General features: G+C 45.0%; 1 protein-coding gene across 1 annotated transcript in view; it reads right to left on the bottom strand.

Moving 5' to 3' along the window:
• Positions 1-25,882, bottom strand: part of LOC122939331 (chromodomain-helicase-DNA-binding protein 7-like) — a 40,347-nt gene extending 14,465 nt beyond the window's left edge. The window contains exon 1 of the mRNA XM_044295400.1: positions 25,501-25,882. The gene's annotated coding sequence lies outside the window, so the exon portion shown is untranslated. The remainder of the gene's footprint in view (positions 1-25,500) is intronic.
• Positions 25,883-26,235: the final 353 nt, after the last annotated feature.

Genomic DNA, 26,235 nt, shown 5'->3' with positions numbered 1-26,235 from the left:
ACGTACCCTTAGTGTCCCTTTAGGATACAGAAACAGAGCCTTAGGGGGCGTTCACAGAACCGTATGTATTTTGCAGGCCACAAAACATGGGTGATGTTTTTTACATGTTGACTTCAGGGGGTCCGTGGTCTACATTTGCAGCCACAAATAAGACATGTTCTATCTTTTGTGGAACAGACATACAGGTGGGCACGTAAAGAGTAGAACATGTCCTTTTCTAGGCCGTAAATGGGGACCACGGAACAGTTTAGGTCAATGGGTTGGGGGGGGGGGGGTGCCACACCGACGCCATCCGTATTTTGCCAATTCTGTAATTTTTCTCTTTACCCTCGTTTTATGCCAACTTTGACAGCAAGAACAGCGCAGTCAGTGGGGGGGGGGGGGGGGGGGGGTCTGTCAGGCTTTATCAGAAATAGTTTGAAAACTTTGCAGCACTGCTGTCATGATGTCAGGTGTGGACAGCGCCTTATAGAAATACCATCCCAATATCAGGAATAGGGCTCATGCACTCAACTGTGCTGTGTTTTGCAGTCCGCAAATTGAGGAGCCGCAAAACACGGATGCCGTCCGCGCGCGTTCTGCAATTTACGGAACGGGTACCCATAATAGAAGTGCCTATTCTTGTCCATTTTACAGACAAGAATAGGACACGATCTAGATTTTCTGCGGGGCCACGGAACGGAGCAATGGATGCAGACAGCACGCGCGTGTGTGTGTGTGCAATCTGCATCTTTTGCAGCCGCATTGAAGTGAAAGGGTCTGCATCCGAGCACCAAAAAAAAAACAACGTTCGTGCGCAATTACATGGCCACATGAACGTACGCTACCCACAATGTCCAGTTTCTCCGCTATCATCTACAGAAAGAAATGGTCATACTAATCTCCAAACTGAACCAATAATGGTGCGCCGATTTCCACGGCCACAGACAGCACTTCGGGTTCACGCAGTCGCCTACATTTCGCGCACAGATACAATTTTTACAGATCCCACTCTGACAGCAGCTGCGTCCTTGCTGATCCTTGGGTTATCTGAAGCAGCTCATGCGTGGGATGATTTTCTCTGTGTCAGCACAGGCTGGATCCCCTTCCATAGATTAGGATAGGAGGAGCGAGGCGAGAGGCAGCTATAATACGGCCATTACCCGTCAAGTGATCTCTCGGCTATTGCATCTGCTGACAAAGTGGTCACTGGAGGATTCAGGGGATGGGCGTCCGATACAACTCAATATAATTCGGCGGGACGCATTAAAAAAGATCCTCTAACCTGGCATCCACAAAATTCTGCCCTCATTTCAGGAAGATATTATTATTAATAGTAATTCTCATTAGACTGATCTGTCAAGAATGTAAGTAATAATATCGCCTGATTATGGAACAGTAAGGCCACCTGCACGGGTTCCCATGGAGAAGCCACAGCAAAGTGGTTGCACAAATCTCATGTTCACTTTGCAAATTTATTCCGTGCGGAAACTGACCCCGACGTGTAATTTCCAAATCTGCAGCATGTCAATTATGTTTGCGGTTTTAGCTGCGGATTGTGAGAACTGCAGCAAAACTGCATCAAATCTGCACCAAAAATCCGATGTTAACCATTGCCGATTTTGGCGCGGATAAGGTGCAGAAATGCACGGAAATTCGTGCAGATCTTATGTGCTTTCACCCACGAGGCGGTGGCCTAAGGGTATATGCAGCTTTGCGGAAAAATCTGCCCAAAAAGAACGCAACATCAAGACTTTGCAGTGGAAAACACTATAGGAAAATCTGCAGAATCCGTTTGCCAGTGAATTGAATGGAGAGATTCGTATACAGGAAACCTACAACAAAATGCGCACCATGAGGTACACCAAAAAACCCGCAACAATCCTGCCGATTTTCTGGCAGAATTTTCGGCCACGTCAGAAGGTACCATAATACAGCTATGTGCATGCGGTTGAAAACAAAACAAAAAAAATAAAAATATTTAGGGCTCATCCACATGTAATGCCTGGATTAGTGGATGGGAAAGTCGGTCACTTAGAATAGCGGCAAAGTGGAAGATTTGTAGAAATCTCATCCACATGATGCATAACATCATCGGTGCGGAAAGTCATTCACAGTGTGAATATTCTAATCTGCAGCACGCCGATTTCTGTTGCGGAATTGTCCGATTTTCCCCAATGAACTCAACTGGATCAGGAATTAAAACCCATTCCCGTTCCCGAATTGTATCCGTATGATTTGATGTGGATTTGCCGCTGCGAGTTTCCTTTAAGGAACTGTGGATTTGATGCGGGGGGAAAAAAAAAAAAATCAGCAGTAAATCATTTACGTGTGTAGGTTCACACAAAAGGGGTCATTTTAGGAAGATTTTTATGCCAGTTTTTGGCGTAAAAATTGACGCAAGATGCCATTTTACAACTTTTTTAAACAGTGTTGCACAGGTGTTTTTACACCGTCCCTGCCACTTAGGAGAGGCGGGCGCCAAAACATGGGCCCTGGCAAAGTCATCAACATTTAGTAGAGAAGTGAAAACTACGCCAGAGGTGCACCCGATTTAGAACTAGGCCTGTGCCTCGTCATAAATGAAGAGCTTCTTCTGGCAGCACACACTGGTGTAAAAAAAACACTCTTTGATAAATGACCCTATTTGAGGAGGGGGAGGGTCAGATTTTCTCCCCCACTGAACTCAATCAGGAAATTTCGCAACAAATCCATGACAATTCTGCAGTAAGAATGGACATGGTGCCGACTGAAAAATCTACTTAAAAAATGCAAGAGAAACACCAGAAACTGCACCATGTTGGTCTATATTGTGCTATTGACAATGAGAATAAATAAATAAAAAAAACACCCCACACACAAGAAAGAGCCCCAAAAACGCTGTGTGTGAAAGATACCCTAAGGCTATGTTCACACAGCAAGCAGAAAACACTTTTTTGCTATAGTCCTATTTTTCAGCTGTGTAAACCGTCTGCAACATACATAGCAACGCGCAAGTGGAGTGGATTGTGGGAAAAAAACTGCTTCTAAAAGCACTTAAAGGAGGTGGCATGCCACTTCAGAAATGTTTGAAAACTGCGGCATAAAGATACGCGCCTCTGTAAGCTATGGAGTGTAGAAAACAATACAAAAACTATTTTCAAGCGCTTTTAAAGCATATTACGGAGAGTAGAACGGGTATTACACGCAGAAATATGCGGCAGATTTGTACATAGCCCAACGGCCTTCATACAAACTAAATTTTTAACACTTTCAAATGTTTTAACAGCTTTATGGAGCTGTTTTTGATACATTTGTCACACGTTTCTTCTTTTCATTTTTTACGTCCTATAGACCAGCGATGGCGAACCTTTTACAGACCGAGTGCCCAAACTGCAACCCAAAACCCACTTATTTATTGCAAAGTGCCAACACGGCGATTTATCCTGAACACTACAGTCCACTAGTGTATCTATGATAGCCTACATTCAGTGCGCTGCCTGTGCTGTTCATACTGCGCCCTGCGCGGATGAATGGCAGGAACAGTCTAAGGCATATTGGTAGACCATAGACTTTTTCCAGGGTGCGGGTGTCTACAGAGAGGGCTCCGAGTGCCGCCTCTGGCACCCGTGCCATTGGTTCGCCACCGCTGCTATAGAGAAGCCAATGGGAGAAAGGCCAGAAAAAGCAGCTCTTCAATATTCGGAGCTGGACTGCTTGATGAGCTGTGGTATTAGGCTAGGACTACACAGCGATCTAGGGAGCGACAGGTGCCGCAGCGCAACCGTAGAAATGAATGGGGTCGCAGTGCAACCTCTGCAGGTTTGCAGCAACCACAGAATCGTAAAAAAAAAAAAAAAAAAAAAATGGCTTTTTGCAATTTTGGGGACACAGTAAACATGTGAGTTTCAGAGCACCACATTCATTTCCATGGCCATAATGTTACACCTGTAGGGCTCAAGTCCGCCATGTAGCCCCTGCCTTACCGATGGAAATTAAAGTATCATAAGTCACTATGATGCAGTCAGTTTGGGTCAGGGAAGCCGCGTTCGGTCCGGGAGATGCGGAAACACGGCACATATATACTGGACCGAGCATGCTCATGTGAATCCACCCTAAAGGTTGCAAAATTTTGTCTGCTCCAAAAGTTGCGACCCTTACGCCATAAACCTGCCACATACCCTTTTGAAAATGACCCCCTCACTGTCTGCAAACAGAAACAGTAAAACCGCATTCACTACAATCATTCAACAGTGCAAAAAAAAATAAATCGTATCTGAACGCCATGTGTGATCCTGGCTTTATGGAGGCCATAAGCCCACAGCAAGCATCTCCAACAACCTGCCCATCCTCTGGAGAATGCACAGCCGACCCTTCCCCCTCTCCACACCTCCAAAGGTCTTTTCTTCTGCCTGAGCTGCAGCTGAAAATAATTTATCTCCTCTCTTTGGAAGACTGTGGCATATGTGATGGGGGAAACAGAACCATCATGAATAAACCTCAGCACAAAGCCTGGCTGAGTGTCACAGGATACAGCGGGCCAAAGGTCACCTCAGCGAGCTGGAGGGTATTAGGCTCATTCAGCCCGGCCGCCCCCCTTCCCACCACCACAGAAAGCATTTTGTTGCAGTGAACCACACAATGTACTATAGAGGAAAACGTGAGCATTGAATAAATGCCGGCCACACAAAAACATAATAAAACAGTAGCCAGATGTGTGTGGATAGCGCACTGCCGTTTTTTTTGGGGGGGGGGGGGGGGGGGGGGGGGACAGGTTAGGTATATTGTGCGCTCTGATCACATTATCCACACTAGCCGTACATATGGGGAGAGATTTATCAAAACTGGTGCAAAGGAAAAAAACTGGCATGGCAACCAATCAGATTCCACCTTTCATTTTACAGAGCTCCTTTGTAAAATGAAAGGGTCAACCTGAATGGTTGCTACAGGCAACTAAGGCCTTGTTCACATTTCCATGTCGGTTTGACGTCCGTGAAAAAAATAAAAAATGTAGTACGTTTAATCAGTGAAGACTAGTGTTTTTTGCCCTCCATGCGTCATCTGTGACCAGATAAGTTTGAGGCTCCATGAATTTTGCACTGACCCCACGGTCAGACACATTAAAATCAATGGGTATGTGTGCTGACTGTGGAAAACACGGAGAGCGCACATCCCAACCATGCTAAGAAGGGACATGTCCTTTATGTACTTTCTTAGTACACTCATTGACTGGCAGTACGGCCTCCCATTGACTGGAGTAGTTTTCACTCTGCATTTACACCCATTTCCAGACATAAAAGATGGTACACGTGTCGGACCTGATGTCCCAATCCTTGCCACCCCAAAGTGGTTCGCATGGCACAAACACACCCATACGCCAAGATATTGACGGGTCATTTTTTTACGCCAAAAAGTGGCATAGTATCGTAAATGACCAACATTGACTATCATAGGAGCTGTCCAGTCTCTCGCATGAGTGCCAGGTTTTGGCTACACAAAAACCGCTACGTGCACCGGTACTGTAAGCGCTTTTCCACACCCAATTCCACAGTGGAAAAAAAAATAAAAAAAATCGGCAGCATTTAAGAGGTCTGTTGCTGTAACCGCAGGGTGATTTTTACATGCAGTTGATTTATTTGCAGATACTTCTGCAAATGTCCAATTAATCTGAACTGGGCTTGCAGAAAACCATGTGGAAGACTTATCAAAACTGATGCAAAGGAAAACTGGCTTAGTAGCCCATAGCAACCAATCAGATTCCACCTTTCATTTTTCAGAGCTCCTTTGGAAAAATGAAAGGCTCCCTCTGATTGGCCTAGTTGTCCATAGCAACCATTCAGCTATACAGAACAAATTTTTAGTTGCAGATATTTCTCTAACCAATGTGCTTGTGAATTTACTGTAAAGCCACCACTCAGTACTATAACAGCGGAATTTGGTGCCAATTCTGCACTATAAGCCCTCCCATTGTTTTCAATGGGAGGCCACAGTGGCAGTCACATGGCTCTTTTTTTGTGTTTTTTTTTTTTTGCAATGATTGCACCAAGGAAGGACATAAAGAAGATGTCCTCTAAGGGTACTTTTACCCTGGGTTCACACCTGAGCGTTCTGAAAGGAGCGCTCTGTATGCACGATTGTAAACGCCGATACATACAGAGACAGGCGAACACACATTGTCGCGCGTTCCCAAATATCTATGTACGGGAACGCGCGACAAAACGCCCCAAAAAAGCTCAAGAACTTGTTTGAGCGTCGGGCGTTTTACAGCTCGATCGTACGCGCTGTAAAATGCCCAGGTGAGAACCATTCCCATAGGGAAGCATTGGTTTCTCCTTGTTGAGCGTTTTACAGCGCGTAGGAACGCGCTGTAAAACGCTCAGGTGTGAACTTAGGGTTACACTTACGTTGTTTGATTCCGGCAGGCAGTTCCGTTGCCTGAACTGCCTGCCTGATCAGGCAAACTGTATGCAAACGCATGTAATTTTGTCTGACTGATCAGGCATTTTTCAGACTGATCAGGATCCTGATCAGTCTGAAAAATGCCTGATCAGGCAGAAAAATGCATTACAATACCGGATCAGTTTTTCCGGTGTCATCAGGCAAAACGGATCAGGTATTTATTTATTTTCCTATTTTTAGAGGTCTACGCATACGCAGACCGGAAGGACGGGTCCGGCACTAATACATTCCTATGGAAAAAAAATGCCGGATCCGGCATTCAGGCAAGTTCAGGTACATTTTTTTTTTGCCAGAGAAAAAACCGTAGCATGCTGCGGTTTTCTCTTTTTCCTGATCAGTCAAAATGACTGACCTGAAGACATCCTGATGCATCGTGAACGGATTACTCTCCATTCAGAATGCATGGGGATGAGACTGATCAGTTCTTTTCTGGTATAGAGCCCATGTGACGGAACTCTATGCCTGGAGAAGAAAAACACTAATGTGAAAGTAGCCTCAGCCTTAGGGTCCTTTTACATGGACTGAATTGTCAGGCAATTATCCGGAACGAACCAGACGTGCCTGATAATTGCCCGATCGTCTGCAGAGCTGGGGGCTGCACAGCAGCGACGTGTAGCAGCACCACGACACAGCAACTCACAGGTGTGGTTTTATGACACCTGCATTTCAGACCACATACATCGAATCTAGACCAGGGATGCAAATATTTTAAAGAATAGATTTAAAATGAAATATTCAGATACAAATCTGAAAAATAAAACAAGACTCTGCAGGTACAAAAATAAACCTGGAATATAAATATATGAAATGTTATCTAAATGGTAAAAAGTGTGTATATATATTATATTTTTTTAAATCTTCCATTTGGAGGATTTACTGGCTGCAGAGAACAGAACCGCTCTCCTTCCTGAACACAACTATGGAAAAAAGCTAAAGACTACAAGGACTCAAGCGCTGCCCAAGTACTGTGGCAAGCCACCCACTGTCCCTGGAGCAGTTCAGGAATGAGTGGGCTATGGAAGTCCTAACTTTCTGCGGGAGCCTGGATTAAACATGAGCACATATGGCCTGTATAAAAAAGTCGACCAAGGTTTGGCATCAAGTCCAGAACTCGTACAGGAAAACACACTGTAGGCTTTTTAGGAATGGTTTATTCGGCAAGAAAAGATATGTAGCTACTGTTCCAATTTGTATATTGCTAAAATCTAAAGTGCTGGGCTGCAGAGTTATGGCAGGCGGAAGCATGCTATACAGATCACTACAAATCCGGCCCAGAGATAGGCCTCATTCACACAACTATGCTTTTGGCAGATGCAAATATTCAGACCGATCTGGATCCAAGTTTTGCACCTGCAAAGGTCCGAGTTCAGAACGTATCTCCATGTTTTTTACTGTGGCTGATCCGTTTTTCTGTCTTTTTTTTAACAAACTTTTTATAACTTTTCTACTTAACGGATAAGTGAAAAAACTGATCACATATAAATGGCATTTGTGTGCTGCCCGTGGTTTTCACAGACCCACTGAATGCTTCCGCGACGGCTAACCAACATGTCAGTGATTCACGTCTATGCATTGTCCATGTTCATGTTCTCCACTGACAGCATAAAAATCCCGGTCTTTGTAAATGACCCCCTATATGTGAATTCAGACGTCTGCAGGCATGCACTACCATCAATTTTGTGGACGGAATGCGCCCATTCATGAACACCGGGGTCAGCACACGAATGCCATCCTTGTTCTCTGTTTTTCACCAATATGTTGAACAGAAAATTGATACAAAGTTTGAAAAAAAAATAATTCAGTTTTAGTGAAAACACTGACACATACGTCCTGAAATTGGAATTTTGCTGATTTAAAATGGACATGAGCATGTGACTAAATACTAAGAGGACTAATCTGCAGATCTCTTTCAACTGGCTGTTAAAGTAGTCCATGTGACATCGTGGTTAGTGACGTCAGGCTTGACAGACCCGGCTGTATTGTAACTATAATGCGCAGATGCCTTACAGGGCTCCAATTCAAGCAAATGGGGTCTTTACTATGAAGAAAATAAATCGTAGTCTGCTCCACCATATGTATAGAGTGTATGCTAACCAGAATCATTTCTCAAGGAGAATAGCCGATTACATATTGGGGGTCATTTAGTCATATATAAAAAGTGAACTGTCCCTTTTTTGACTAGAACGGAACAGACAAAACTTCCTCCACCTCATCTAGCTATTGGTCAGTTCTGAGAGGCCTCTTTAAAAAGCCTGCCATAACTGTCTCAAAACTTAATGCACCAAAAAAAAAAAGGTACATTTATGAGAATATAGACAAAGAAAAAAAAAACAAAAAAAAACCTCCCTATAATAAAAATTAAAAAAAATATTTGTTGGTAAACTAAACTAAAACCCCAATAACAATGAAGCACCAAAAATGTAGATAAGGGTTATAAAGGATATCTAGAGGCAGGACTAATAGTATTCCTTCTTACTCATGGTTTGATGAACAATCAGTCCCAGCAGTAACATTCATGTACTCCAGTACTATGCCTAGACAGTCCCTTCCGACTATCCCTGCCTACAAGCAGAGCACCCGCCCTGAAAAGTGCGACCACCCCCCTCGGTGGCTAAGCCCTTACTTGCTCCCGAGTGAGCCCTAATAAAGTTAGATGGATGTCCCAATCCAAGACGCTTGCGTTTCCCCAACAATCATTTGGTTCATCAGGGGACATAAGGCGATGTGGGAAGACCAAAATTCATAGGATTGCCCTAAGACATAAAAGCGCCCTTAGACTAGAGGTGTAAGGATGCTATGCCTAAGAGTTGGGCCACCTGGTCTTCAGCTGGTTGAAGAGAAGTCCCTTCTCTTCAACCATTCCTGAGGATAGGTTCCTGAGGATAGGTTCTCAATATTAAAATCCCAGAAAACCTCTAAGATAATTTTGGCCTTCATCCTATGGATACGTCTGCTGCATACTCTGGAAGCTTTGCCGTACTTCTGTATTGTGCTTTACATGTTGCATTTGTTATTTTACAGCACCTGGAGAAGACATAGTGCAAAGTGTACGACACAAATCCCTGCGCTGAGTTCCTGGAAGCGGTTTCAATTTCTGCACCATGTCCAGTAGCCTGAGCGCAGTCCAAAGTTTTGAAAGACGGCTGCATTCACTTAGCAAAACTATTTTACTATTTACCACAAATTACTACCAGACAACGTGATTTGCTAGTCATGAATTGGACTAAAATACGCTAGCGAAAGCCAGATTCCCTCGACTACACCGTACCACGAGTAAGCAAAGCCCTGAACGCTGACGAGGAGTCTGCAACATAATGTCCATTACGGAACGTACCATGTATGTGTCTTATTCAACTAGAGGAGCCCCCATCCCATCGAGATTTGGTCTGTAAAGAGGAAGATTTTAACAACATGCTCTGCTCATTAACATAAAAACTGGTTTACTGTATCATGAAAGCTAAGGACATGGAGGTCAGCTGCCTATCCTGTCTCCGTTCTATTAATGTGTTAATATGGTTTGATGCAATATGGTCACTGGTATACCTCATAGCAACAATGTCCATTACGTTGTTTGATGCAATGTGGTCACTGGTATACTGCAACATAATGTCCATTACGAAACGAACTACCGGTATGTATGTGTCTCATTCAGCTAGAGGAGCCCCCACCCCCATCGCAATTTTAATAACATGCTCATTAACATAAAAAAAGCCATTAAAAAAAAAAAAAAACACGATATCAACTTCTAGAACATGCAGCAGTCATGAAAAATTTTTATTGCGCATTTGAACGACTTTGGGGTGGCGCAAATGTTTTTGGCTGCACAACTTTTCTGACTTTCTAGCCCCCAGCCTTAAGTTCCATGTAATCCTGGCCTGAGTGGTTGACCCAATAACAAAGCTCAATGATCGCACCAAACAGCACTAGGGACCTCAGAAGAGAACATTCCAGAACGTTCTCAGCGCAAAAAGTAACTGAAAAAACATGGAAAGTTACTATTAACTCCTTGGAGACATGGGCACTTTTTGGCCTTAGGGAGCTAAACAATTCTTGTGTTTTAACCTCTTAGCTTTCAGACGACCTTAAAGGGAACCTGTCACCCAAAAATCGCCTATTAAGCTGTTTACAGTACCTTATAGTGCTGTATACTCGGTTCTTGATGCACTTTTTGTTCGTTTTCCCGCATGTCTGCTCATTCAGAAATCGTAGTTATATTCAGCTGCTGCCCCGTGCTGCAAGTCAGGCTTGAAGTCACGGGGGCAGCGGCCTCGGCGTCTTACATGGCCCTCTCCCCGCCCCCTGCCTCTGTTACTGACAGCCGAACTCCGAATCCGGGACCGCGCTCAACGGCCGCATGCGCAGTAAAGGGCGGCAGGAGCGCGGTCCCGGCTGCCGCGCGTACTACGCGCCGTCTTACTTTCGCCGCACTGCGCATGCGCCCGACATCCTGTATCAAACGCGCCCGCGCCCGGCATCCGGGCGCGGGCGCGTTTGATACAGGATGTCGGGCGCATGCGCAGTGCGGCGAAAGTAAGACGGCGCGTAGTACGCGCGGCAGCCGGGACCGCGCTCCTGCCGCCCTTTACTGCGCATGCGGCCGTTGAGCGCGGTCCCGGATTCGGAGTTCGGCTGTCAGTAACAGAGGCAGGGGGCGGGGAGAGGGCCATGTAAGACGCCGAGGCCGCTGCCCCCGTGACTTCAAGCCTGACTTGCAGCACGGGGCAGCAGCTGAATATAACTACGATTTCTGAATGAGCAGACATGCGGGAAAACGAACAAAAAGTGCATCAAGAACCGAGTATACAGCACTATAAGGTACTGTAAACAGCTTAATAGGCGATTTTTGGGTGACAGGTTCCCTTTAACTATAATGCCTCTTTCACACGGGCGAGTTTTCCACGCGGGTGCAATGTGTGAGTTGAATGGGCTGGGGACCCGATCTGAATTATTTTCCCTTATAACATGGTTATAAGGGAAAATAATAGCATTCGGAATACAGAATGCAAAGTAAAATAGTGATGGAGGGGTTAAAAATAAAAAAATAAATTAACTCACCAAGTCCACTTGATCTCGTAGTTGCGGATCCCTGTCTTCTTCTGTAATGTTGAGCTGCCGGCTAAGGACCTGTGGTGACGTCACATCACATGATCCAATCACATGGTCCCTCACCATGTGATGAGCACAGTGACGTCATCAAAGGTCCTATTCCTGTGCACAGCAAAGAAGAAGACAGAAGAGATGCCGGCTGCGCGATCAAGTGGATTAAGGAGAGTTAAATAAAAAAAAATGTAACCCCTCCAGCCCTATTGTACTATGCATTCTGTATTAAGAATGTAATTATTTTCCCTTATAACCATGTTATAAAGGAAAATACTACAATCTACAGAACACCGATCCCAAGCCCGAACTTCTGTCAAGTTCGAGTTTGAGTACCAAACATGCCGATCTTTCTCACGCTGGAGCTCACTGGGGACGGAGCGGCGGTCCGGCTGCTCGACGAAACAGCGGAAGGACGTATCTGACAGGGAGACCAGCCTGCCGGATCCGTCCTACCGCAAGTGTGAAGGAGCCCTAATAGCATTAGTAAGACTGATCAGGATCCTTATCAGTCTTAAAAATGCCTGATCAGTCGAAAAAATGCATTGAAATGCTGGATCTGTCTTTCCGGTGTCATCCGGCAAAATGGATCCGGCATTTATTTTTTCTCCTTTTTTTTCAGTCTGCGCATGCGCAGACCGGAAGGACGGATCCGGCCTTACGGTATTCTGAATGCCGGATCTGGCACTAATACATTCCTATGGGAAAAAATGCCGGATCCGGCATTCAGGCAAGTCTTTTGTTTTTTTCGCCGGAGATAAAACCGTAGCATGCTACGGCTTTATCTTTTGCCTGATCAGTCAAAACGACTGAACTAAAGACATCCTGATGCAAACTGAACGGATTACTCTCCATTCAGAATGCATGGGGATATGCCTGATCAGTTATTTTCCGGTATAGAGCCCCTGTGACGGAACTCTATGCCGGAAAAGAAAAACGCAAGTGTGAAAGTACCCTTAGCCCGACCGTGGCCATGTGATCCGAGCACCAAAAAAGTGTAGTATTTGTGTTCACCAGTAACTGACAGGTAAGCACTCATCCAGTAGAGATTTTCTACCTAAATATCAAGACTTCTCAGTAACAGACTTCATAAGCCAACTACACCACTCGAACAGCAATTTTACCATTTTAGCAGCGACGCAAGAATGTTTCTAAAAAATCATTAGAAACTACCCAGTTAGGTACCAGGATCACATTTTAGGTGCACTGGCTACCTGGCTCTTGGGATTTGTACAATCATGTACTAACGAAGCAAGTGACAAATCTAAGCAAGACCGAACCTGTGCATCAAAGCAGGACCAGTGGGACCAGTGCATCAACACTTCCACTCCAAAGCAACTGCTGTATAAATTGTAGGTGGCTCCAGCATGGCAGGATACCACGAGGAGCATCAAGACAAGACAAGAACTTTCTGAGCTAGCTTCCAGCAACTGGATCACCCATGGATGTCACCTACTGCTATTGTCCGAACCCATATTATATTTTAATAGCAGCTCACAATGGTGTAAAATAACAGAAGTAGCGATGTACACCTTACCACACCAGTGCCAATGCTCACCTGCTCCCCCGCCAGTCTGTTATTTCCATTCTGCAGCCAACCACTGTCTATAGTGGTGATTTGTCAACAACTGTGGTCCTCAATGTGGTCAGTGATAGGCTGCAGCAGTCACGTGTCGTGTCAATACATCTTTAGAGCAGAAAGGACATTGAATGGTCGGAGACCATGGAAACATCACTGGAGCAGCAGGGGAATGGTAAGGGGAGTATTACTCATTTCATTATTTTACACCATTGTAAGCAGTTAAAAAAAATAAAAATGAAAAAATTATTGGAGATGGACAAACGTAACTAGGCCAAGTAGAAATTTTCTAATTCAGCTGAGTGAGCATGTTTCTTTCAATGAGAAGCGGGGAATGAATCACTGCCATTGCCCCCTAGGAACAAAGGGGGAGATTTATCAAACTACTGGTGTAATAGAAAACTTGCTTAGTTGCCCAAAGCAACCAGTCCGATTCCACCTTCATTTCCAAAGGAGCTCTGAAAAATGAAAGGTGGAATCTGATTGTTTCTAAAGGCAACTAAGAAATCTACCCCAAAAGAATCGGGTATGTTGAAATCTAAGGGAACCATTACAAGGACCAATAATCAACCAATTACTGGAAACAAACGTTCCTGTAAACACTTGCTCCCAAAAACTGGCCAGTGTAAAAGTGGTGCCAATCCCACATCATTTGTTGGAGGATCTTATTTTTCATTTCATTTGTTGCCAACACCTTGCCCCATGTAATGAGGGGTGTCACCATATTCAAACTGTATGGGGATGAATGCTTGTAATGGAGCTCATTCATCACGATCATTGACAACTGAGCAATGATCAGGGATGACTTCGCTCATTCCCGATCAATGCTCCTCTGTCGGGCCGTGAAAATGGAGGTTCTAATATTCCTGACAGTATTCCTCTCCCCCCCCCACCTTCAACATTGCCTTCTAGGAGAACGTCAAAGTGCCTCATACAAAATCAAATTGCACATGGGTGGACAGTTTTCCCTGCGTTTCTGCACCAAAAACTGCATGAGTTTTACTTGTGTTTCTTCTTGTGGCTTTGATTTGTTTGTGCTGAAGATCTCACCCATGCATAAAAAAAAAAAACAAAGGGCAAAATACATGCAAAAGAACCGCATAAAGAACTTATGTGGAAGGTCAATTTCTGCACAGAACAAAAAAAGCTAAGTGTCCATGAGATCTGTCAAATCTGACACACTTTGCTGGTGCTGTTATACTGAGGTATTTCCACGTGAGAATCCACGTTGAAGTACCATGCATAATCCACAATGTGTCCAGATAGCCTTAAATTGTAAGCCCATCCTTTCAAACTCTGCAAGATGCATCAGACTTTGACGCAACGCTCATGGCCAGCTTTAGATCCTTAGCGACAAAGGGTCAACTTCCAGGTAGTTCATGGACCTTTTTACTCTCCTACAGACCACAGAAGGATCGCTGAGACTCAGGATTCCTACAGAAATTGTCATATGCATAAAGGAATAATCTCCGACAATTCTCTAGAAAGGAATAAAATTACGGAACAACAGCTTTCTCCCAGCGCAAAGTCAAAGCCTTTTTGCCTATGAAACATTCTCACAGGTTGATGACACATAGATTGATATTTTTAACTCCTTAGGCAAACTCTTTAAGAAGCAGTCATGAAGTCAGTGACTGTTCCCTTAATAAGGCAAAAGTGCCGGAGGCTCACAAAAAAAATAAAAAAATAACTTAGCCTGAGCTAATGTAGCTGAAGGTGGTCTGTGCGAAACATCATTGTGATCGGAGAGCTGGCAGCGAAACCCAGTGCACGTGTTTATTTAACGAGAGGGCAGGGTGGAGTCTGAGCGTTCGGAGCAATTGTACAGAACACAAATGACGTTGTATGATAGCAGCCCAACAATGAACAGAGAGCGGGCGTGCCAAACCGCTCATCCCCCATTGTCTGGACAAACTCCACTGTACAGGTTGTTACCTGGGCAAGTGGTATGTGAAAAGCAGGAATATACTTCAGGAACCATTAATACCAGTCCAGGGGCCAGAGAGACTGTTCTTGTGCCAAGCAACGGGAACGTTCATGGTTACCAGGGCAAAACCAAAAGGGTATCCACTGATGGCAAATTCCTAGGCACATTAGGTACTAGCAAAAACACCACATTTTTTTATGAAATGTGTTCCACCTCTGTAGATGGAAATCACAGAAGCATAGAAAACAAAAACAAAAAGACACAAGAAATAATCATTTAAAAAGAAACCAAACCTATGTATTGTTATGCAAACACATGGGAGCTCCACGTGGGCAAAGCAAGGCTCCAGCCAGAGCCAGTGGAAAGTTGGAGCACAACCCTGTGGGCACTGCAACTGCTTCCAACAGAACCACTGTTAGATCAAGACAACTCAGATATGGCTGAGAAGAAGCTTCAGCGTGGGAATTGCATATCACCCGGTATATTTTATTTGAATTTAGGGGTAAAATTATAGGGCACTTTCCCCTAGGAGTAAAATATTGATGACGCATCCAGAGGAGCAGATAAGCGAGGGTCTGGTTTATGGCACCCCCGTTGATCAGCTGTTTGAAGAGCGCTGTGGCCGTTTCCTAGGACAGTGGCGTTATGATCCATCAGTCACATGGCCTATTTGCAGCTCCTTCCCTTTCAAGTGAATGGGCCTGGGTTCCAATACCAAGAAAAGCCACTATAGAATGTATGGCGCTGTGCTTGGTAAGCTGCGAGGAGGCTTCTTCAAACAGCTGATCGGCAGGGGTGCCAGGAGTGTGACCCCCACACATCAGATACTGATGACCTACCCTGTGAACAGGTCATCAACATTGTATTCCCAGAAAACCCCCTTAACCATGACAATCACCTGAACATTCCTAGTCAACAAAGTATGGGTTTGTTCACAGTGTTTTTTGGAAGAGGTTTTGAGCCGGATTTTCCTGCCACTTTTCCAGCCAAAGCCAGAAGTGGATCCACCAGGAATGAGAAGTATAAATCCTTAGTTTTCAAATCTAATTCTGGCCTTGGCTGAAAATCCTGCAAAAAAAATAAAAATAATCTGCCTCAAAACCTCCTCCAAACCCTTGGGGCTCATGCACACGACCATTGGATGTTTTGCGGTCCGTAAATTGCGATCCGCAAAACACAGATACTGGCCCGTGTGCATTCTGTATTTTGTGGATTGGAACCCAACAGCCCTAATAGAACAGTCCTACCCTTGTCCGTAAGGCAGGCAATAACAGGATATGTTCTACTTTTTTGCGGAACGCACATTAAATTATTTATGTTTTTTTCAGCACCAGTTGAAGTGAATGGTTCTGCATACGGGACATACAAAAAAAAAAAAAAAGAAGAATGGACGCAGAAAAAGTTAAAAATTTTAATAAAGAAAAATACGTTCGTGTGTATGAGCCCTTAGGCCGATTTCACATAAGCATATTCAGTGCGAGAAATACGCTCTGTGTGCCAGAGGTATTTCCTGTCCTGAATGCTGCTCCTATGACATAGATGATTTATAAAGCTGTGTGTTCCTGCCCGACCTCAACTCCAATGATTTGTACTGACAGCGTTCTAAGAGTACAATTCATTAGAGCTGAGGTCGGGCAGGAACACACAGCATTATAAATCATTATGATGCTGTGGGTCCATGTCATATAAGCAGCATTAAGGATGGGAAATGCGTCTGAGACACGGAGCGTATTTCTCACACTGAATACTCTCTCTTGTGTGAATTTTGCCTTAGAATTAGGTCCGTGTGAACCTAACCCAAGTCTAAGGCCTCTTGCACAAGGCCATTGGACAGCCATTCCAAGTATTGGGGACCGCAATTCAACTTGAATGTGTCCGTGATCTGTCCACACCGCAGAAAGATTGAACAAGTTCTATTTTTTTGCGGTGCGGAGGTACAGAGAAGAACCCCACTGAAGCACTCCGTAGTGCTTCCGTGGGGTTCTGTGCCTCTGTTCTGCAACTTCAGGATTGTGGACCCGTTGTGAAGGGGTCCGCATCTGTGATGCGGTGAGCACAGGGCCGGAGCCCGCATATTGCTCACCCACTGTTTGCAAGCCGCAATACGGGCCACGGCCGGCAAAGGCTATGTGCATGAGGCCTAAGGGTACAGCTACATGGGGCAGATTTTCCACAGCAGAATTTGTTGTGGATTTTGCTGCAAATGTCAGATCCCTGGCCGATTTACAATCGGCATCGTAGGTCACCTTACGCTGGAGACCTTTCAATCCTGACGAGATTTCTTAAAAATCTCATCCACACTGCTGGTACTGTAAAAGACTGGATTTGCCACGCACAAATTGTTCCAAATCTGCAGCATTTACACCCAATGGGACCGTAACCTAGGTGTATGTTCTATTGTAGAAGACTACACAGAAGAGTCACAGAAATGCCACATGTGAATCTATCTCAATGTCAAGAGAATTGCAAGCACACACACACACAAAAAAAAAAAAAAAAAAAAAAAAAAAAAAAAAAAAAGAGAAGGACACAATGCAGGTATTGTTTTCCACAAACAGACAGGAAGGTACAGAGCAGACATAGGGGATCATTTACAAGGACCGGCTTTTTATGCCGGTCCCATTTTCCTTCTGCGCTGGTGGTAAAAGCACCTAAGTTTATGACGCAGCTCAGGCCTCGTCATAAATTAGGCACACTGTCGGCAGTGTGAAGTCTGTGCGCCTGGACTAAAAGCGGTTTCTAGGCATATAAGATGGTAAATGTGTTGGGCCCAATGTCCCAGCCCCCGCCATGCCACTCCCATGTCACCCCCAAGAGGTGAGTACGGTGCAAAAACGGCAAAACTGATTCTTGCAACATTTTATACGCCAAAAATTAGTACAGCACCCAATGTAAATGACCCCCATAGTTTTTTGTTCTGATGTAGGACCGCGGCAACCAGAAATGCGGTTACGTGAAGACGTACATGATGTCAAGGCTAACATCATATAGAAGAGCCTGGGCCTTCTCAGCACATGGACAATACAGTACTGCATTTATAGTAAAAAACGGAACATAAACCTCATAACAATTGTGGACCTCTGTTTACAGGTATATACATGAAATCTACACAACTTGATCCAAAACCTTGATAAAATGAAGTTGATTCTAACTTCGCAAACTGCAATGGCTGCAAACGTCATGGAGAGCCTCCCATCATTCATCCACCAAACATTACAGCTGGTAACAGGCCATGGGACAAAAAGCGCTTTCACGTCATCCACCAAACCCAGCACTGTCACATCTGGAAAACAGAAAAACATTTCCACTTCCGCCCAGTCCAAACTTTTATATCACTCCCCACCGTGAATGCAGATCTCATCTCTGTGCTACTGCTCATCCATGGAAATCCCATCTATGTAGCTCTAGATCAGTGATGGCTAACCTCTGGCACTCCAGCTGTGATGAAACTACGACTCCCAGCATGCTCCATTTATTTCTATGGAGTTCTGAGAACAGCCAAGTGGGGATCTTGGGAGTTGTAGTTTTACCACAGTGGAGTGCCGGAGGTTAGCCATCACAGCTCTAGATGAACCATGCTTGTGTGCCAACGGGGACATACTACCTCTGGAAGCCACGTTGATGCAATATAGAATGCCAGATCTGTGGGGTCTACTGCTTCATGGCCAACTTGCTTCACAAAAAAAAAAAAAATATCACTAGGGCAGAATTTTGACTAACCAAAGGTGGCATCCTTTCTTCAGTAGGACCCCTCCCATGCTGATGTTCCTCAATGGGGAAGGCTGGGTAGATCCTAGAAGGCAGCTGAAGCTCTTCATTAGAGCACTGGCTACGAGGCTCCTGGAATTTGTCTAGCTCTGGTCTATAGAGATTTCATGCTTGATTTAGGCAATAGTTAAATATAGACCTAACTGAAATGGCCAAATTCATTCATGAGAAAGTGAACTCGCATAACTCGCATGGAAACTTCTGCAGCACCCAAACAAAGCCTCCTTACATTTCAGAGGTAACATACAAACTTCACAAATAGTCATTCTACTCCATACTCAAGGTATATACGGTACATCAAACCCGCACAACCCCACAAAATCTTTACCATCAGTTAGGGGGCTCTGCTACTCCTCCCCGACACAAGACTACGTTTAAGCATATATGTAATATGTGTTGTAGTATTGCTGCCCTGTCACTTCACAATATTCTGTACCTTTAACGGTTTGGCCAACATGGAGTTTAAATCACATAACGCCCACGCTGTACAAGCCAAGAGATTTTGGTGCTGCCGTTACCTACCATGCAAAGGACTGACATGAAGACAAATATCAAGTAAACTATCAAGAGATTCCAGCCTTAAGGGCCCTTTACCCGGGCCGAGAATCCTAGAGATAAATCGGTAGAAACACCCGTTAGCGATTATCTGGCGGTGTAAATGTACCACAGATTCCCCGATGAATAAAAACGCTCAATCAGGCAATCCAATCGTTCGTGCACACACAAAAAACATAGTTGGCCAGCAGCAGATTGTGCCGTGTAAACACGATCTGCTGCCGGCAAAGAACGAGTCAGTAAGAGGAAGAGCAATGGCTCCTGTGGAGGCGATCACTGCATGTAAACACAGCGGTCTCCTCCACCAGCAAGCAGCAGATTATAAGGAGGAAAGGGTTCCTTCCCAACAATCTGCTGCTCTGTCGGCCCATGTAAATGGACCTTTACTCAAAGGGGTTCTGCACTTTTTCAAGCCCTGTTAGAAGGGTCCCAGGACAATAAGCTGATCACAAAGTGTCCCACTGCTAGGACTGACAGCTGTAGACTGTGGGGTAAACCAGGCAGCAAGTGCTTAATTTTCATACAGCGCCATCAGAGGGGGAATTAAGCATTACACAGTGCACATTCAAATCAATGAGCTGTCTGTGTATTGTAGGACAGGACTGGTCCTCCAGAGTGAGTGACTCTTTGCAACTGCCCTCCAGGATCCTCAGACCGAATAGACGACCCCAATGTTTCCTCTGAAGTCCCTACACGCGAAAATGGGTTTTGTAAAATGGACAACCCATATTAAAGAAAGAGTTTGTTCCATGAGGACAACACATGTGGCAGATTTCATGGAGAAAATTACATCACCGCCCCCATTTATATGAAAGAGGTTTGCAAAAATCTTTGTGCTTGCCACCAAAAATATTCTCAACCAGATGAATGGAACAGATTATCAGTCACGGAAATTTCTGTAACAAATCTGCTGCATGTGAATATACCTTAAAGGGGTTGTCCCATTGCAACTTATCCTCCACCCACAGGATAAAGAAAAAAATCTGACTGCTGGGGCCCCCCACTGATCATGAGAACAAGGGGTCTGGGGTTCCATATGAATGGAGCGGAAGACACAAGAGTGTCTACTGCTCCGTTCATCCCTATGCCAGAGAGGCAGCCCTGTAGACCCAAATGGGGAGGGGACACCCCCCCCCCCCCATTATAGTGATGGGCTGGGGGCCCTGTGGTCAAGCCTCTGTGAATCAGGCACTTAACCCCTATCCACGCTGTAAAGGAACAGCCCCACAGTACCCACTGAAACCATGGTGCACGTGGTAGATCCATGTACTCTAGAGTGCTATCAGCCATGGCTAACAGAGGGAATCCCCCATTAGGTGCCACCATAGGGCATATGGTAAGTGGTTCCCCAGATGGGAAAACCCCTTCTAAATGCTGGGGGAGTTACTGCTTTACACCTGGTGTAGCGTCACTGTCAGAAACCAATATAGTGACAGGCAGGTCAATGCACTGAAGGTAGAACTACGGCCCTCACGTGTAACAGAAGCCATCTTACTATACATCCTTTAACAAGAAGGTCATTTGTGGAAATACATGTGATGAAGCTTCATAAACAATATGTCCTCTTAGATGTTAAATCTTACCTAGAAGAGCTTAAAAAGAGTTTGATGCTGCAGCTCTGACCTAATCAGCTTTCCCATACTTATGGAGAACATCCTTAAGAGCCCTGGTGTCATACGTAGCCTACTTATTTTACCGGACAGCTGTTTAACCCCTACCTGTTCACCAGAGACACATAGGCAACACCGAGGAGGTCTAGAAGCCATCCTAGATCTGAAGGAGCTGCAGTCCTGTATTCTCGCCCGGCCAAAAGCAAAAGTACACACACACACACACGACCAAGGTCAACGCCAACGCTGGTGTGACCAGAGGTTGGCCTTCTACAAGCATTCGCCATGTCCACCGCTGCTTGTGTGATAGATCAGATATTCAAACTCAGCTCTGCTGCTTCTGCAACCCTCAACATTCACAATCCCAACACTATAGGTGTTTTTTTTTTTTCAGTGATATCATTAAACTGGATTGCTTTCAAGAAATGGAAACTTCACTTGAAATCAGCCCAAGCACAATCCAATACACTGCAGACATATACAAAAGCACCCCTACGCTGTTACCTCAGACAGAACGTTACAAAAGCGAGTGGCTCAGACGATAATTATAAGTATACTTCCCAACGTCTTTGGAAACAATGTGTCTCTATCTAATTGAAAGGCTAAATTGTTATTAAAGCCTTTATTTAGGCCCAAGGAACCGATCTCATGTTCCTGTCTCAGCACGTTGAACTAGCTCGGGAAGACAAAACAAAGTAAGTAATAGTGACAAGTAGGGGTTAATGCAGTTTTTGAAGCAATAATTAGGAGTGGGTCATAAAAGAGGAGAAAGTATGAGACGTCTCCTCTTTTTTTATCTACTCTTGGTTTTGACTTCCAAAACTGCATCAGAAAAACCTGAAGGTGTGGATGTAGCCCCAGTGGTACATGATGTCCTAGTAGTAGGTGTGACGAATGCAGGAGGGGAGCAGATCCAACTCCGCTTTCTAGACTTTGGCAGGCTGGGACAGAACATGAAAGACCCAGAACAATCAGCTCACTGGAACAGTTACCGAAACCATCAGCGCGAGCGTCGCAGCAAAGTTCCCAATAGTGAATTATACATGGGCTCCACAGGACCAACCGTCTCTACAGTTTCACCAGCCACCCCACAGACAGCTCTGGTTCCAGCTCTGCCTTCTCTGGTTACGTTTAATTGTCACAAGATAAGGGACATTAACCATTGGGCGCATAAAAAATTAGGAGATTTCCGTCTGTTGCTGGGCGCCGTCTGCTCCGTGTAGCCTACTGAATTCACATTAGCACAGGAAGACGAATGGTTAAACTCAGACGATGCTCTGCCACCTCCTTCCACTGGACATATCAAGATGATAAAAATCATAGTAGGCAAAAATGAAAACAGCCATTGCACTTGAAATAAAAAGGTATATATTAGCCAAAAGGTGTGTATATTGTTACGATATATATGACATAATTTCACGATCTGTGCAACAGCTTGAGGTCATCGTTCCCAGCACCCTCTGCTGCTAAACATAGGCTGGTGACCTCATACCCTGGAAAGGGAAACGAGTGGTGATCCACTTCTACGCCTCCATGGAAGGAAGCACAACAAAGCCATATTAGCAGGGCAAATTACAGTATAAAAAATAAAAATACCTCTAGAAAAACCTAATTATGGGAAAGGGGCAACTGAACGCCAGCGAAGTCTATGCAGGATTCTATTAACACTATAGGATATAGACTAAAAAAAAAAAAAAAAAAGGTGAATTTTATTCGGCTGCCATAAAACTGTTTACCGAAAGGTGCTAAAAGTACAAACAAGTATCAGTAAATGTGGTAAAAATATATATTAAATACATTAAAATAGTGTATAGAAAATGTTTTAAAAGTATATATCATATCCTAAGTGAATATAAATATTTATCATAATATATAATGTTTTACTAAAGAAGCAAATCACAAAAATAAACAAATAAAAATCACAATCACAGCACAAATCTCTTCTGTTGTCTACAAAAGCCTGTTAACCCCCTTTAGCTGTAATTTTAAGATAAAAAAAAAGAAAAAAGTATCAAAAAATACTTTTTCATTTTAGAAAATGCCAAAAATACCCAGTCACTCCGAAAATATCAAGTGTTCTAGGGTAAGAAGTGCATCGGTACCACAAAACACTGTTTTTTACGCTGCCAGTACTGTCTATATATAATTCTTACAACAGAAAATGATATTTTATATGACTACGTAATAAAAAATAAAAAAAAAGTACCAATATATATTGGTCTATAACAGATGGCGTCAAATCAAAACCTGTAATACCAAACGCTGTTTCACAGAAAAACTTTTACTTGTGTTCACATTCGGCATGTTGGAGTTCTCGAACCCAACTTGCGGGGTTAGAAAAATAAAATAAAGTTGGGTTCGAGAACTCCAACATGCCGAATGTGAACACAGCTAAAAGTTTCTCTGTGAAACAGCATTTGGTATTACAGGTTTTGATTTGACGCCATCTGTTATAGACCAATATATATTGGTACTTTTTAGTTTTTTTTTTATTACGTAGTCATAGTCTACTCCTATTTTCGGTAAAAAAAAAAAAAAAATCTGTACAGCCTACTTCACACAATTTTACTAAGCAGTACAATACTACAAAAGTTTACAAACGTCCCGACTGAAATAAGGCCATGCTTGATCAAAATCTGACTTGGGTCGTGGACTCTCTAGACATGGAAAGCCTTCTGGAGGCCACTATGTCCTACTGGGGTTATCAGTGTCCATGAAAAGATCCCAGACACATGAAAGCTGCCATTTTGGGTTAGCCTGGAAAGCTTCTGTTGTGGAACAGTAAAACAAAAGCACAAAGTGCCCTGAATAAGCGACTGAAACTATCCAAAAATACTCCTAGGTGTCAGGTAAGGGAGACTTGTCGCATGATGGTCACTTTCAAGGGGTGACGTGATTTATTTGTTTAAATAGCTACATGGGCAGCAAACTGACCCTAAGCTCTAGATGGGATTTTGGAAGAGTTTTCTAACTCTCCTCAAAGTAATAGAACAACTGGATGTGAGGAAAATGGAACTTCTGAAAATTGTTAGGGGGCGTGAATGAGACTACATAGTCCACCATGTTGCACCAAGCTTCATGGTAGGATGGACTGTTCTAGGACAGAAATATCAGTAGGCTGGTTGTACGTAGGAGAGGTCTCCATGTTCCTGAGTTGAATTTGCTAAGAAATCTATTGAGAAGAAAAGCCAAAAGCAGAAAGAAAAGTTTTCTGGCCCAACACCTGCCCCACATGGATGAGCTGGAGCTCTCCTCAGTTTGAGGAGGGACAGGAGACAGCATGGTGTGGGTCGGTGATCTCTCCCATTCAAAAGGAAACTCCTCCTCAACTGCTACTTTGTGTCCTTTGTCTATTGTTTGATACGTGAAAGAAAATACTTGCAACTGAAAAAAAAAGCAGCAAGAGTGAGGGCTGAGAAGTGCCCAAGTCAACTAGGTACGGAGAAAAGCTGCCATGTTTTATGTGGTGGGTGTCTCCCCCATCCTTACTCTGGCTGCCGCCTCCTCCTCCTCCTACCCAAGGGTACCCTCCAGTGAAAGGCCATCAGGAGGAGATGAATACATAGCAATGATGGCTGCTGGTAGCCTGCAGCGCCTTCTCCATGAGCCTCATCCTTCCCTCCCCACATCCACTCCCCCCCCCCCCCCCCTTGCTCCACCACCAGCTCCAGCAGCAGGGGAATAAACAGGAGGCCATGTCTTCTCCCATCACATCCCAGCAGAGGACAATGACCCACACCCACCTCCTCTCCATCAGTCCCCCATTATCGCTTTATTAGAAGGTCTCAGATCTGATTTAAGCATCCCAGCTGAGGAGGTGATGGGGGGGCGTGCACACAGCAGCCATCTCAAGGCACAACACAAACATGGACATCCTTCTCCAAGCAAGGTGACTAGCATGGAGCTGGAGATGTAAAGCCTAGAGCTCAGGGTCAGTCTTCTGCCCTACACACCACCATGTCCTCCTCCACAATAAAGTCAAGCCTGCTCCCCACTTCTCACTAAATCCTGGACACTTTTTTGGTTCCTCGTGGTTCTCCCCCCCCCTCATCCCCCACTAAAGTGAGAGACACCCCCAGAAATACCCCCCACATCTAGGGATACAAAGTATCAGCACAGGAGGGCTGCCATCCTCGGCATGCCACACACACTTTGCCCAAGTTGATCACCACCAGCCGCCGATGTGTCGCGATAGGATGTGGGCAGTTGCGATCAGGACAGGGACATCATGCGGTCAGGATCCCTCCCCCCTCTGGCCACAGATCCTCCATCTAGCCATCTCTTTCTCTGCCCTCCCCCTCCATGATACCACCACCACCACTCGTGCTCTGCAAGGGCAACCCCTACCCGGGGCACCGGGGGCCACCGCCGCGGCCGGAGGAAAGTTTGTGCGGGATCCAGAAGGGATGAGCCGGCCCTGTCCTCTGCGGGCTGCATTGTTATAGCCATGCCGTGCACCCCCCCCCACTACTACACAACTCATCAGGCACACTACTACACAACTCATCAGCCACCATGCCCAACTTGCCCCCAGCGCCCTGACTTACCCTGGCAGAGTGCGGCACCAGGAGCCCTATTGTCTGATCGGGAGGACAGGGACACTCTGTTATCTCTCTCTCCCCCCCTTTCCTCCTGTCCAGGCTGCGAGGGAGGAGGGGGAAGCTCTGTGTGTGTGTGCCTGGAGTTTACGCTTTCTTTCCCACACTCCACCTTTTATCCGTATTCCCGTCCCGAGCTCCCGGCTCCTTCTTCTTCTCTCTTCTTCTTTTTTTTCCTTTGTGTTTTAATTTCGCCTCAAGTTTTTAATCCGATAAGTGTACGAGCGCGTCCGTACGGAGGAGGCGAACCCGCGACCCCGCCGGACACTCACTGCTCGGGATCCTCTTACTCCGGGCACCAGCTCCAGCCGCGTTCATGTGCCCTCCCCGAGGACCGAGCGCGCCCCCGCCAACTCTCACACACACACTCACACTCATAGAAAGCCCCGCCCCTCGCTGCCCTCCCTCCCCCGCTCCGCTGCCACACAGCCCGTGACGTCACACGGCCACCAGGCATAATTTATGCAAGAATTCACTAGTGCTTTTCATTCAGTTCTCTCGCCCCCCCCCCCCTCTCCTCTTAAAGGGACCCGAGTATATTCCTCAGACTTTACTACTGTGTGTGTACAGGGCTGTAGCGACACTTCTCATTCCGCCTGACTGACTGTATAGAGGTTATTATCAGGGGGGAGTCAAAGCAACAACCTCTAGAGTGTGAGGTGCCCAGAACCCCAGTCACTCTAC

This window comes from Bufo gargarizans, chromosome 5, assembly GCF_014858855.1.
Source record: "Bufo gargarizans isolate SCDJY-AF-19 chromosome 5, ASM1485885v1, whole genome shotgun sequence".
In the NCBI taxonomy this organism is placed as follows: Eukaryota; Metazoa; Chordata; class Amphibia; order Anura; family Bufonidae; genus Bufo; species Bufo gargarizans.
The sequence above is the reverse complement of the archived record's forward strand: the minus strand, read 5'-3'. Positions and strand labels throughout refer to the sequence as shown.